We start from the raw sequence: 15,093 nt of genomic DNA on the forward strand, positions 1-15,093 counted from the left end.
GGATCTGTTCTTTGCCTTTTCAGCTTCTGGTGGCTCTAAGCGATTCTGGGCTTACAGCTGCCTCAGTCAGATCTCTCAGATCTCAGCATCAGCAGTCAAGTTCCTCCTTCCCTTCTGTCTGTTAAATCTCTCCTGTCTCCTGTGAGGACACTTGTTAATGAATTTAGGTTTTACCTGTATAACCCAGGATGATTTTATCTCAAAACTCTTAATTACATCTGTGAAGACCCTTTTCCCAAAAAAAGGTGACATTTACAGTTTCCAGAGATTAGGACATGGATATACCTTTTTATGGAGGGGAGCACCGTTCAGCCTTCTAGGTCCTTATTAAAATGATTAAAAGTTCATTCATTTTTCTATATTTCAAAATAATAGTTGTTCCTTTAAGGTCAGTTTTATGTTACAGACCTTTTCCCATCATTTTCAACATTTTTATTTTCTATTTCAATTCAAATGCAGCCACTATTCAAAACGAGAAAAGCTCAATATGTATATAGCTTCAGGCACTTGTAATTTCATTGATTGTTTAAAATAAGATTGATCTTAGATTTAGAGGAAAACTGGAAAATGAACGTTTGATGGGCAAATTAAGAGACATTACTCCAACACACTTACTTATATGGATGCCTTCAAGTCCCAGAATTTTAAAATAGTCATTCAATCTCTCAGTTATTCAATGGACTCTGATGGGCCGGGCATCAGTTTGGGCATCAGTTCCTGCATGTGGCTTCTCCATGGGGCCTGATCTTCCCTGCTGCCTCCTGGCGCAGAGGTCCAAGAGTGTCCCAGCTTCTGAGGTGGAAATTATGTTGCCTTTTGCTAGGTAGCCTCAGAAAGAACTAAGGTAGTATCAGTTATTTTTTCAATGAAGCAGTGAAGATCCACCCATATTTATGAGGAGCAAGGAGAGAATGTACATCCTGCCCCTCAGTGAGAGAACTGTTGAAGAATTTGGGGCCCTTTTTTAAAACTGTCATACCTAGTTTCATGCTAATGGAAGTATTTTTCAGTTCTACCTCAACAATCTCTGCTTGGAAGGCCACGGACTTGGACACAGTATATTGCTACCATATGGCAACAGTGCCCATGGCGCTGTATTGTGCTAGGCCCATTGGCTCTCAGTCCTGTCCAGGCTTTAGAATCACCTGGGGAGGTTTTTAAAAATACCAATATCTGGACCCCACACCTATAGATTTCTAGTTTACTTCACCTGGAATTGAACTTGGGTATTAAGTATTTTTTCAATGTTCAGTGTCTTGCTCATCAGCATTGTGCTAGTTTGCCTACTCATTGATCCCTTTGGATGCTTCTGACTCAATAGTTTTAGAAAAATATCCTCAAGTCCTTACGTGTTTTTTTTTTCAAAATATCTAATATTTTGTTGCATTTATTTATCTTCTCTCAGGCCTACAACCACTCACTAAACTGGTCTAATATCGTGTGTGTGTGTGTGTGTGTGTGTGTGTGTTGAATTCTTCTTTTAGGTATTCAACATTATTTTAGCTGATTAAGGTAAATTCTGCCTTATCCTTTTGACTCCTTCCTGTTTTCAATACCTCGTTTTACTGGATTTATTATTGTTAAAATTATGTTCCCATGCAGCCACTTCTGCTATTTTATTAAGCTTGCTGAGGTTCACTCTGGAAATTTGTGTTTCGATTTTACTGATTTGTTTACTTGTCTCATGGTTGTTAAATATTTTACTGATGTTTACAATCACAGTGGCATAATGCCAGGGTATCTGCTTAGGGTAATTTGTGTTTGCTCTTAAATTTTTTGTGATCTTGTGATTTTTTGACAATTAAAATTCTCAAAAAGAGTCCACCTCAGTCCATGTGAACATAAACCAAGCAAAGTTGCTAGTTGAAGACCAATACCGTTATAGAAACAATTTACCATTTTTACAGTGACTCTCCTCAAGGAGTAAAAAATTACAAACTCAGCTGAAGCGTAACTGGAAACATACGATCAAAAGAGGCAAGCAGGTGACGTTGCCAGTGGGGGAGGCCCCATGTGTACCTACAGGGCTGCAAATCGAGCTCTAGCTGTTCCAAGAGATGAACTAAAATTTTTACAATAGTAAGAAAATAATTTTGCTCTCATCACTTTCTAATGATCTCTTGTTAAATATACAATTAGAAATTAAGAGAAAGAAACCTCCATACAGTCTATGAGGCCAGCTTCACTGAGTTCCATGGCTGTAAAACTGACATTTTGATAATTTTACTATTTAAAATGGTAGACTAATTTTTTTTGGTTTGTTTTGGAACAGTCATAGTGGCTGTTTAAAAGGACACAAAGCAATCTTGTCTCTCAGGCCAGTGGCAATCTCATGGTTAATATTAAAGATGCCTTGAAGATGAATATATTTTAATAGCATTAAATCTCAATGAAGTTTTTATGGGCTGAGTAACTCAGCATTCATAAGACTTTAGGTTATTTTCATTTATTTTTTACACATTAATTATTAATACCTGTAATGAAATAATACTACTGTGCATCAACAGAGTCCTTTTTGCTGCAGAGGACACCAAGCGCTTAGGAGCCATTTTCTGTTCTCGCTGCATGTGTAAGGTCTCTGACTTGAGCCAGGCAGAGCATGGTCACATACGCCTGAATTTCAGACAAGGCACTTTGGCACTACCTTCAAGATGTATCTAGACTCCAAACACTGCTTACCGCCTCTACTAAAACCTCCCAATTTCACACTTTAATCTCTTTCGTGGGTTGTCTTTTTTTTTTTTTTTAAATCCTCACTCAAGGATATGTTTATGGATTTGAGAGAGAAAAGAAGGGGGGTGGAGGGAAGGACGGGGCGGGGCGGGGGGGAGAGAGAGAGATGAGAGAGACACATTAGTCGGCTGCTTTCTCTATGAGCCGCCACTGGGGATCGAACCTGTAACCTAGGTATGTGCCCTGACCAGGAATCAAACCTGCAACCTTTTTGTGTATGGGACGATGCCCCAACCAGCTAAACCACCTGGCCAGTGCTGAGGATTGTTATAGTGTTAAAACTGGTCTCTCATTTTGTTATTCCTCTGTAATTTGTTCTTAGGCACTAGCTACAGCGATCCGCATTAAAATGTCAGACCATGTGCTCCTCCCAATATTCCAATGTCTTCCCCAATCATTAGAGTAAAAGCCAAGCCAAGGTCCTTACAATGACCTGCAAGGTCTTCAGGATTCCGCCTCTTTTTACAGCTGTGATCTTATCTTCAACTTTCCCACTTGTTTGCTTTGCTTTAGCACCGTTAGGCTTCTTGCTAATCCTTGGACACACATACTCTGCCTGACGGCCAGGCATTTACTCTTCCCTCTGCTTGGAGTACTGAGAGCTGCATAACTCTCTACTTCACTTCTTTCTGTATTTAATTCATATCATATCAGTTTCCAGTAATAATAATGGTAATAAATTCTTTCGGAGATTTAAAAAAAAAAGACAGAACCTATTCTGACAACAAATCTAAGTAAGGCAGGAGGAAGGATATCAGAGTTAAGTTTCTAAACTTTTGTTTTGTTTGGAGGTTGTTAAAATACTAACTGTAGATTTAGTTATTATGAATGCAAGGTATTATTTAAGAGATAATAAAGAGTAGATACAGAGTTTGTAATCTTCAACCAGTTGAAGGGAAAAATCAAACAGAACAAACCACATACTACTAGTTATATAACCAAAATAATTAGAAGCAGGGACTTGAACAGATAATTAGTATACCCTTGTTCATTACAGCATTATTTGGAATAGCCAGATAGTGGAAACAATCCTAATATCTATTTTAATAGATCAGTAGATAAGCAAAATGTGGTGTATATGTGCAATGGAATGTTATTCACCTGTAAAAAGAAACGAAGTTCTGACACATGCTAGAACACGGACAGCCTTGTGGACATTATGCCAAGTGAAATAAGTTAGATGCAGAATAACAAAGAGTATATGATTTCACTTATGTGAAATATCAAGAATAGGCATAGTCATATAGACAGAAAGTAAAGTAAGGTTACCAGGGGCTGGAGCAAGGGAGAAATGAGGGAGTTGTTGCTTTATGGTTACAGAGTTTCTCTTTGAGGTGAAAACAGAAAAGTTTTGGAAAGTAGTGGTGATGGTTGCACAACATTGTGCCACTCATTTACACACTTAAAAATGGTCAAGTGGCAGACAGAATATTATATATATTTTACCTTAAAATATAAAAAAGCAAACCTGCAATTTGCCTGAAGAGAGAATATGAAAACATGAAGAGATATAGCAGAGAGGAAAAAAACACAAGCAAGAAGATAGAAACAAGTCAAGGTAACAATGTCTGTAAATCAGCCGAACTCAATAGCTAAAAGAGATTATTAGATAGAAAAATGCAAAATTCATTTGCATATTTATGAGATACACCTGAAACATAAGGACTAAGAAAGCTTGAAAGTAAAAGAATAAAAAAGATATACCAGGAAAATGCTAGCCAAAAGAAAGTTGGAGTTTCAATATTAATATTAAAGTAGACTTTCAGACAAAAATATCATTGAAGATAGAAACTCAATGTAATAATAAAAGGTTTATTTCAGCAGAAAATTTCAATTATTCAAAATTTTCAGAACTCAATAAAAATATAACATGCACTACAAAATTTATAAGATCTCCAAATATCTAGAGCAAAATTAATATAACTATATGAAGAGTGGAGAAGTGCAATAATTTAGTGGAAAACTTCAACATGTCTCAATTATTGATAGTGGTGTAGATCAAAAGTTTAATGGATGTATATGGGAGACTTGAATCACACATTTAGCAAACAGAGTTAATAATATATATATAGAGAGGATCATGTTTATAGAAGCAATGATTAAAAAATACATATTCTCACAAACATTAGGGACATTAAAGAGAGAGGGGGAGGGGGATAATGGTGGAAAGAAGGAGAAGGGACTAGTCAAAGAACAAGTATGAATGACCCATGGACATGGACAACAGAGTGGGAATTGACTGTGGGAGTAGGGGGTGGAATGGGTGGAGGAGGGCAAAAGGGGGGAAATTGAGATGAAAATGATTAATAAAAATAATAAATAAAACAAACCTGATTGTGTCCTAGACCATAAAACAAGCTGCAACAAATTTCAAAGAGTAGGTATCATACAGCTCATATTTTCTGTCAACAGTGCAAGCTAGTATAAAATCAATAACAAAAATATTTTTAAAAAGTAAAACCCTATACATTTGAACATTTAAAAATATTTTTAATAACTCTAAGTGGAGAAGGTATAATAATGGTTAAAATAGACTTAGAACTCAATGATGATGAATATATAAAATATCAAAATTTCAGGGATGGGGAAGAAAGGTATTTAGAAAGAAATTTATAGTAATGTTTTTAAAAGAAAAAGAATGTAGGTTGGAAAACAAGAAGTTTAGGCATGTGTTCAGGAAAAAAAAGTAGAAGAAAATAAAATAAAAAGATTAATGCAAAGGAAAGCAGATACGATAGGAAGGATAAACAAAGCCTTAACTTTTACACCGAAGTATATATCCCAGGGAATTCTTACACATGTGCATCAGATAAAACAGACATAAACGATGGTAATACATTACCAAAATTTGAGATAAACAAAATGGACATCAGTAAGTCACAAATAAAACACACAAAAATAAAATATGAATAGCATTATACCTTTTAAATAATTTGAACTTATAATAAAAAGCCTTTCCACAAAGAAAACTAGTCTCAGATGGAATTATTAGTGAATTCGAGCAAAATTTTAAGAAGGAGTAATACTAGTCATACATAAGACCTTCTAGAGAACAGAAGAGAAAGGAACACTTTAGAAGTCGTCTTGTGAGGCCAGAGTTTCCCTGGTAGCAAAGATATTAAAAGCTAATAAAATTAAAGATCAGTACCCTTCAGGAACAAGACAGATAAATTTTTAACAAAATATTAGCAAATCAAATCCAACAATATATTAAAAGGAGAACACCTCATGACCAAATTAGGCTGATTGTAGACATGGAAGAATGGTTTAATATTTAACAATTAATGTAACTCACCATATTAAAAGAATAATAAAGGAGAAAAACTGATTATATCTCCATAGGAACAATAAAGTACTTTTAAAACTTCAATACTCTTTAATGATTTTCTTAAAAAATCCTTGAGAAACTAGATACAGAAGAAAATTTCTTCAACCTGATAAAGGGAGTCTTAAGAACTTGCAACTAACAGCATATTTAATAATGAAGACTGGCTGTCTTCCCTCGAAGACTGGAGCAGATGAGGATATGTTCTTTCAGTATTCTTTTTCAACACTTCCCTGGAGACACTAGCTGTTGCAGTGGGCAAGATAAACAAATAACAGGTCTATAGATAGGAGAGAAAGAAGTGAAACGTTTTAGTATTTGCAGGAGATATGATAGTACATGTAAAATTTTCTAATGAATCTGCAAAAGAAGCTTCTAGAACTAATAAGTAAATTTAGCCAGATGACATGATCCAAGTTCAAGTATGCAAAACTCTTGAATTTTTTTCTATTTAATTTTATACTAGTAATGAACAATTAAAAATCAAATTAAAAGAGACTTATTTACAGAGCGTAAAATAAAATATCTAACATTAAATTTAACAAAATATGTTTAATATCTGCACATAAAACATTGCCATATATTGCTTGGGAAAATTAAAGAAGATCTAAACAAGTGGGGATATATATTATTTTCATGAAATGGAGGAATAAGAACTATTAAAATTTCAAAATTCTCCAAATTGTTCTATTGATTTAACATCTCAATAAAAAATCCTGTATTCTTTTTTCTCATAGATATTGGCACGCATAAAATTTGTATGGAAATACAGAAGATCTAATATCTAATAAAATTTTGAAAAGTAAGAATCAAGGTAGAAAAATTACACTATCTAATTTTAAGATGCCATAGTTACAGAACTTAAGATAGTGAATATTAGCATAAAATAAAACAATAGATCAATGGGCTAGAACAAGGAATTCAGAAATACATATACACACACAATTGATTTTTGGTAAAGATTTCCATGTAACTCAATGGGTCAAATGGTAACATTATCAACAAAGGTTATTGGAATAACTGAATACATGGAATAAAATGAATCTCAGCATGTACTTTACACTATATATGAAAATTCTTTTTAAATGAATCATAGACCTAAATGTAAAGGCCAGAACTATAAAACTTCTAGAAGAAAGTATAAGAGATGGTCTATTGCCTTGAAGTAGGCAATAATTTCTTAGTACAAACCATAAATTTTTTAAAAGGATAAATTAGACTTCATTAAAATTAAAACCTTGAGAGAAACCATGCAGGAGATGAAAACCATGCCACAGATTAGGAGAAATTATTCTCAATGCATATATATGAAAATGGTACTTATATCTAGGATATACAAAGAATTCTCACAACTCAAAAATATGAAGGCAAACAACACAATAGTAAATGAGCAAAAGATTGGGACAGATATTTGGCAATAAAGATATATACAAATGGCCAATAAACACACAAGAAGATGCCCAACATTCTTAGTCATCAGAAAAATGCAAACTACAACTACAGTAGTACCTCATTACTCAGCCTCTGGAATCCCTAAAAGTATGAAAAAGGTTAACAATATCAAGTGTTGGCAAAAGTGTGGAGCATCTGTAACTCATACATTGCTGGAGGGAATGTAAAATGGTACACACATTTCCAAAAACTTTGGAAAAACAGTTTTGCAGTTGAAATTAAGCATGCAGCTATCATATTATCTAGTAATTCCATGCATAGGTATTCGCCTAAGATAAATAAAAATATATGTTGACACAGCCTTATTCATGAAATTCATAGCAACTATATTCATAAAAGCACCAAACTGGAAACAACTCAAAGGCCCATCAGCAAGTGAGTGAGTAAACAAATTGGTAGAGTCATAGAGTGGAATATTGCACAGAAAGGACAACAAAACATGGAAGAATCTCAAAATTATTGTATGCAGCAAAGAAGCCAATGGAGGATGCATACATACTCTGTGATCCCATTTACTTGGAATTCTAAAAAGTAAAAACTAACCCACTGGGAGAAAGCAGATAAATGGTTTCCTATGGCCAGGAGTGAGATGACATTGACCTCAAAGAACCACAGTGAACATTTCTGGGTGAGGCAGTGTTCTGTATTTGGAGTGTGGTGGTGATGGTTACAAATTATGATAGTTATAAATTGTCAAAACTCTTCTAATGATTATCTTAACTGTGGTTTATCATATACAAATTATGCTTCAATAAAGTTGATGAAAAGATGGATGGCAAAAAAGTGTGTCAGATCTCTTCAGCTTAGTTAACACTGCTGTTCTACATGACCAGTGGAAACTGCGTTCCTGGAAATATGGCTGCTAATTTGGGCATTGCAGCCAGGGATGTTTTGAAATGATTGGTAAAGAGACTCCCTTCCCAGAAATTTCTCTGATTGCTCTTTTTATTGCCATCTGTTTTTATTTCAGTGAATGTAATAGTTCCTAAATTATCTGAATATACTAATTGGAATTTTATGATAATGCCCTCTGTTGTCTAATTTATCACTGTTTCCTCTGAAGCTGTAAGGATAAGTAAAAGGAGTAAAGACCTAATGGGTCAGGATTCTTTTTCGCCCTTTGCTCCTTTCCCCTGCTGTTTTAGATTTTGCTTTGACATTGGAGAAGGAACTGGAGGAGTAGATGGAGATTCCCGGAGCTGACTCCTTCTCCATTCTAGTCGCCATTTTGCGCAGGCAGGCCACGCCCTCAAAGAGGCAGTGGTGGGAAAGCAAATAGCGGGCAGGGCTTGTGCAGGGGCTGGGGTGGTGAGTGCAGCGCAGCTGGCAGAAATAGTGGATCCCTGTCCAAAGGGGACACAGCTGCCTAGAGACCCTCCAGGAGAAACTGGAGACAGAGGCATTGGGGAAAGAACTGGAGGAGTAGCAGGGGATTCCTGGAGCCGACTCCTTCCCCATTGCATAGTCTCCATTTTGTGCAAGCAGGCCACGCCCCAAAGAGGCAGCAGTGGGAAAGGAAATCATAGCCCTGCCCTCAGGACAGTCCAGCCCTGGACAGGAGTTGCATGCGGGCCTTGATGCTGAGTGCAGAGCTGCCGGCAGAGATAGTAGACCTTGGGCTAAAGGGGGAACAGAGCTGCCTGGAGACTCTTGAGGAGAGATTGGAGGCGGAGGCGTTGGGGAGAGAACTAAGGGAGTAGCCAGGGGGATCCTGGTACTGACTCCTTCCCCATCCCTCATTCTCCATTTTGCTCAGACAGACCACTCCCCTGAGTTACAGCAGCCTGTAAGGACATGATAGTCCCACCCTCAGGAGGCACTGCCTGAATTTTTAAGCCTGACAAATGAGGGCAGAGTGACTAGATTAACAATTGCAGGAGACAGACACAGACAGTAGATTCCTGGAAGGCTCAAACAAATGGCCTAAGGTCAGACAGGGTCAACAACTGACATCATCAGAGGCAGACCCAGAAAGAAAATAAACAAAAAAACCCCCAAACAAACAAATAAATAAAAAGACCCGGCTACTACCATAGAAGTTTAATCCACAAAGTCAGGAAATCAGACTGATCAATTGAAGCAGAAGTAAAAAAAGAAAGAAAGAGAGAGACTATCACAAATAATGGAAAGGAAAAGAAATACCCTTGAAATGAGGGGAAAGGAGGAATCCCCACAGAGAGAGCTAAATGAAATAGAGGCAAGTAAACTATCAAATATTGAATTCAAAACAATGGCTCTAAGGAAGCTCAAAGAGCTCGGTGAGCTCAGAGAGATTTACAAAAGACTACAGAGAAACTACGAGGAACTTACTGTAAACTATATCAGCACGAAAAGAGACATAGAAACTATCAATAAGAGGCAAGAGGAAATGAAGAATACAATTTCTAAATTGAAGAACACAGTAGAAGAAATCAAAAACAAGATAGACGAAGCAGAAGACTGAATCAGTGAGCTGGAGGATAATGTAGAAAAAAGCTCCCAGAAAGCAAGAAAATGAAAAAAGACTCAGAAAAAATGAAGAGGCATTTAGGGAAATGCAGGACAACCTGAAACGTAGTACTATCTGTATTATAGGGATACCAGAAGGAGAAGAGGAGCAAGGTATAGAGAACCTGTTTGAAAAAGTAATGATGGAAAACTTCCCTAATTTGAGGAGAGAAAAAGACATACAAGTCCAGGAAGAACAGAGGGTCCCATTCAAGAGAAACCCAATGAGGCCGACTCCAAGACACATCATTATTAAAATGGCAAATATCAAAGGCAAAGAATCCTAAAGGTAGCAAGGGAGAAACAGGTAGTAACATACAAGGGAGCCCCAATAGGGCTAACAGCTGACTTCTCAACAGAAACACTATAAACCAGAAGGGAATGGCAAGAAATATTCCAAGTCATGAAAAGCAAAGGCCTGCAACCAAGACTGCCCTACCCAGCAAGGCTCTCAATTAAAATGGAAGGTGAAATAAGAAGTTTCCCAGACAAAAGAAGACTAAAAGAATACATCTTCACCAAATCAGCACTACAAGATATGCTAAGGGGATTGGTTTAAGAATATGAAGAAAAAGAGTGAGAAAGAGAAAAACACAGGTACAAGGGAAAAAAACAAAATAAGTTTCTATCAATAATAACTCTCAATGTAAATGGACTAAATGCCCCAATCAAAAGACACAGGATAGCTGAATGGATAAGAAAATATGACCCACACATATGCTGCCTACAAGAGACCCACCTCAGAACAAAGGACCTACACAGATTGAAAGTAAAAGGATGGAAACAATTATTCCAAGCAAATGGGCAAGAAAAAAAGCAGGGGGTAGCAATACTTATATCAGACAAAATAGATTTCAAAACAAAAGCCATAAAAAGAGATCCAGAGGGACACTTTATCATACTTAAAAGAAAAATCTATCAAGAAGACATAAATGTTGTAAACTTTTATGCACCCAACATAGGAACACACAAACATATAAGGAAAATCTTGGAGGAATTCAAAAAAGCTATAGACAGCAACACACTGATAGTAGGGGATTTTAACACCGCACTGTCAAAAATGGACAGATCTTCCAAATAAAACATCAACAAGGATATTGTGGAGCTGAATGACACATTAAATCAAATGGACTTAACTGACATATATAGAACTTTTCATCCCAAAAAAGCAAAATGCGCATTCTTTTCAAATGCACATGGATCTTTTTCAAAGATAGACCTCATGATAGGACACAAAGCAAGCCTCGACAAATTCAGGAAAATTGAAATAATAACAAGCATTTTCTTGGGCCACAAGGGCTTGAAACTGGAAATCAATCTCAAGGAGAAACCTCAAAAACTTGCAAACTCATGGAGACTGAACAGCACACTACTAAACAATGAATGGGTCAATAATGAGATAAGAGAAGAAATCAAAAAGGTTCTGGAAACAAATGAAAATGAACATACAACAGTCCAAAACCTATGGGACACAGCAAAGACAGTCCTGAGAGGGAAGTTCATAGCAATACAGGCCTACCTAAAAAAGATAGAAACATTTCAAATAAATGACCTAAACCTGCAACTTCAAGAACTGGAGAAGCAACAACAAATAAATCCCAGAGCAAGTAGAAGGAAGGAAATAATCAAGATCAGAGCAGAACTGAATGACATTGAGACTAAAAGAACAATTCAAAGGATCAACCAATCCAGGAGCTGGTTCTTTGAAAAGATAAATAAAATCAACAAGCCTTTAAGCAGACTCATCAAGACAAAAAGAGAGAGGACCCAAATAAATAATATTAGAAATGAAAGGGGAGAAATAACAACTGATACCACAGAAATACAAAGGATTGTAAGAAACTACTATGAACAATTATATGCCAAGAAATTTGAAAACCTTGATGAAATGGACAAATTTCTAGAAAAGTGTAAACTTCCAACACTGAAGGAGGAAGAAGCACAAAGCTTGAACAGACCTGTAACAGCTGGGGAAATTGAAGCAGTAATCAAGAAACTCCCGGCACACAAAAGCCCAGGGCCGGACAGTTTCACAGGAGAATTTTACAAAACATTTAAGGTAGAGCTAACCCCTGTCCTCAGACTATTCCAAAAAAATCCAAGAGTAGGGAAGACTCCCAGACTTTTTATGAGGCCAGCATCACCCTAATCCCAAAACCAGATAAAAACCCTACAAAGAAAGAAAACTACAGGCCAATTTCACTGATGAACATTGATGCTAAATCCTCAACAAAATATTGGCAAACTGCATCCAACAGTACATTAAAAAGATCATCCACCATGATCAAGTGGGATTCATCCCAGGGATGCTTCAATATACACAAGTCAATAAACGTAATGCATCACATAAATAAAAGAAAACACAAAAACCACATGATTATCTCGATAGACGCAGAAAAAGCATTTGATAAGGTACAGCACCCATTTATGATCAAAACACTCAGCAAAATGGGAATAAATGGGGCATTCCTCAACGTAATAAAGGCCATATATGAAAAACCTACAGCCAACATCATACTCAACGGGCAAAAACTAAAAGCTTTCCCACTAAGATCGGGAACACAACAAGGATATCCACTTTCACCACTTCTTTTCAAAATTGTATTGGAAGTCCTAACCACAGTGGTCAGACAAGAAAAAGAAATAAAAGGCATCCAAATAGGAAAGGAGGAAGTAAAGCTATCATTGTTTGCAGATGACATGATAGTGTACATAGAAAACCATGTAGACTCCACCAAAAAACTCCTCAACCTAATAAGTGAATTTGCCAAAACAGCAGGATACAAAGTCAATATTCAGCAATCAAAGGCATTTTTGTACACCAGCAATGAAATAGAAAAAGAAGAAATCAGGAAAAAAATACCATTCAATATAGCAACAAGAAAAATAAAGTACCTAGGAATAAATTTAACCAAGGAGGTAAAAGACCTGTATGCAGAAAACTATACAACATTGAAGAAAGAAATTAAGGAAGACACAAATAAATGGAAGCATATACCGTGCTCATGGGTTGGAAAAATTAATATCATCAAAATGTTCATACTACCCAAATCAATTTATAGATTCAATGCAATCCCTATTAAGATACCAATGACATATTTCACAGAAATAGGACATTTCAAAAATTTATATGGAACCATATACGACTCCGAATCGCCACTGCAATTTTGAGAAAGAAACACAAAGTAGGAGGGATCACAATACCGGACATCAAACTCTACTACAAAGCCACTATACTCAAAACAATCTGGTACTGGCACAGGAACAGACCCATAGACCAGTGGAACAGAATAGAAAGCCCAGAAATAACCCCAGGTCTACATGGGCAACTAATATTTGACAAAGGGGGCAGAAGCATAAAATGGAGTAATAATAGCCTCTTCAACAAATGGTGTTGGGAGAGCTGGACAGCTACATGCAAAAAATGGAAATTGGATCATCAGCTGACACCATACACAAAAATAAACTCAGATGGACAAAAGACTTAAATATAAGTCACAACGCCATAAAAATCCTAGAGGAGAACATTGGCAGGAAACTCTCAGATATCCCATGCAGCAATATTTTCACCGATATGTCCCCTAAAGCAAGGGACATAAAGGAAAGAATAAACAAATGGGACCTCATCAAAATAAGAAGCTTCTGCACGGCTAAAGAAAACATCAGCAAAATGAAAAGGGAGCCAACCCTATGGGAAAATATATTTGCTAATGATACATCAGATAGTGGTTTGATCTCCAAAATATATAGAGAACCCACAAGACTCCACTCCAAGGAGGCAAACAATCCAATTAAAAGATGGGCAAAGGATCTGAGCAGACACTTTTCCAAGGAAGAGATACAGAGGGCCCAGAGACATATGAAAGGATTCTCAGCATCACTAGCCATCAGAGAAATGCAAATTAAAACCACAATGAGATACCACTGCACACCGGTCAGAATGACCATCATAAACAGATAAACAAACAACAGGTGCTGGTGAGGCTGTGGAGAAAAGGGAACCCTAGTACACTGCTGGTGGGAATGCAGACTGGTGCAGACACTGTGGAAAATAGTTTGGAATTTCCTCAAAAAGCTGAAAATGGAACTGCCTTTGATTCAGTAATTCCCCTTGCTAGGACTATACCCTAAGAACGCCAAAACGCCAATTCAAAAGAACCTATGCACCCCAATGTTTATAGCAGCACAATTTACAATAGCCAAGTGTTGGAAGCAACCTAAATGTCCATCAGTAGATGATTGGATCAAAAACTATGGTACATCTACACAGTGGAATACTACACAGCAGAAAGAAAAAAAGAACTACTACCGTTTGTGACAGCATGGATGGAACTAGAGAGCATTATGCTAAGTGAAATAAGCCAGGTGTTGAAAGGCAAATATCATCTGATCTCACCTATAAGTGGAACCTAACCAACAAAACAAAGATGCCAGGAAAATATGACCAGCAACATTGAAAGGAAAAAGAAACCAACAGATCAAGAGGGAAAGAAGGAGGGGTGGATGGGGAAAGGGAAGGTAAGGGTCAAGTCAAGGAACATATAGCAAGGACTCATGGACAAAGCCAAAGTGGGGAAGGACTGAGGAAGGGAGATGGGGGAGGGGGCCAGGGGAAAGTGATGGTGGGAAGGTGGAGACAAATGTATTTGAACAAAAAAATAAATTAAAAAATAGATTTTGCCTTAAGATTAATGATGAAGAAGGATTCCATATAGTCTTAGATAATATACAAACTTGGAATATAGTAATCATTTCCAGGGTCAAATTATGAACGAGATTTCATGTCCTAGGAAGAATAGATGACATTAGAAAACTGAAAAAGCAACATATTTATCACTGCATTATTAATAATTTTCTAAAATTAATCACAATTATTACATTTTTATTTGAGCTTTTCTTTTATCCTCCACCATTGCTTTTATAATAAACTTACAATTAGTTATAATGTTCACAAATAATTTCTTTCTAAAAAGATGATGCCAAATTAATCACAATATTTTCTTTTCATTTAACTTTGTTTCCATCTTATTTAAACAGGTGATATTTTTAGTTTTCACCTTTAATTTTAATTCTGCTGAGAATTAACAAGTGTCTCA

Source organism: Pteronotus mesoamericanus, unplaced genomic scaffold (assembly GCF_021234165.1).
Source record: "Pteronotus mesoamericanus isolate MK-2021 breed Mesoamerican mustached bat unplaced genomic scaffold, CSHL_Meso_final contig_56, whole genome shotgun sequence".
In the NCBI taxonomy this organism is placed as follows: domain Eukaryota; kingdom Metazoa; phylum Chordata; class Mammalia; order Chiroptera; family Mormoopidae; genus Pteronotus; species Pteronotus mesoamericanus.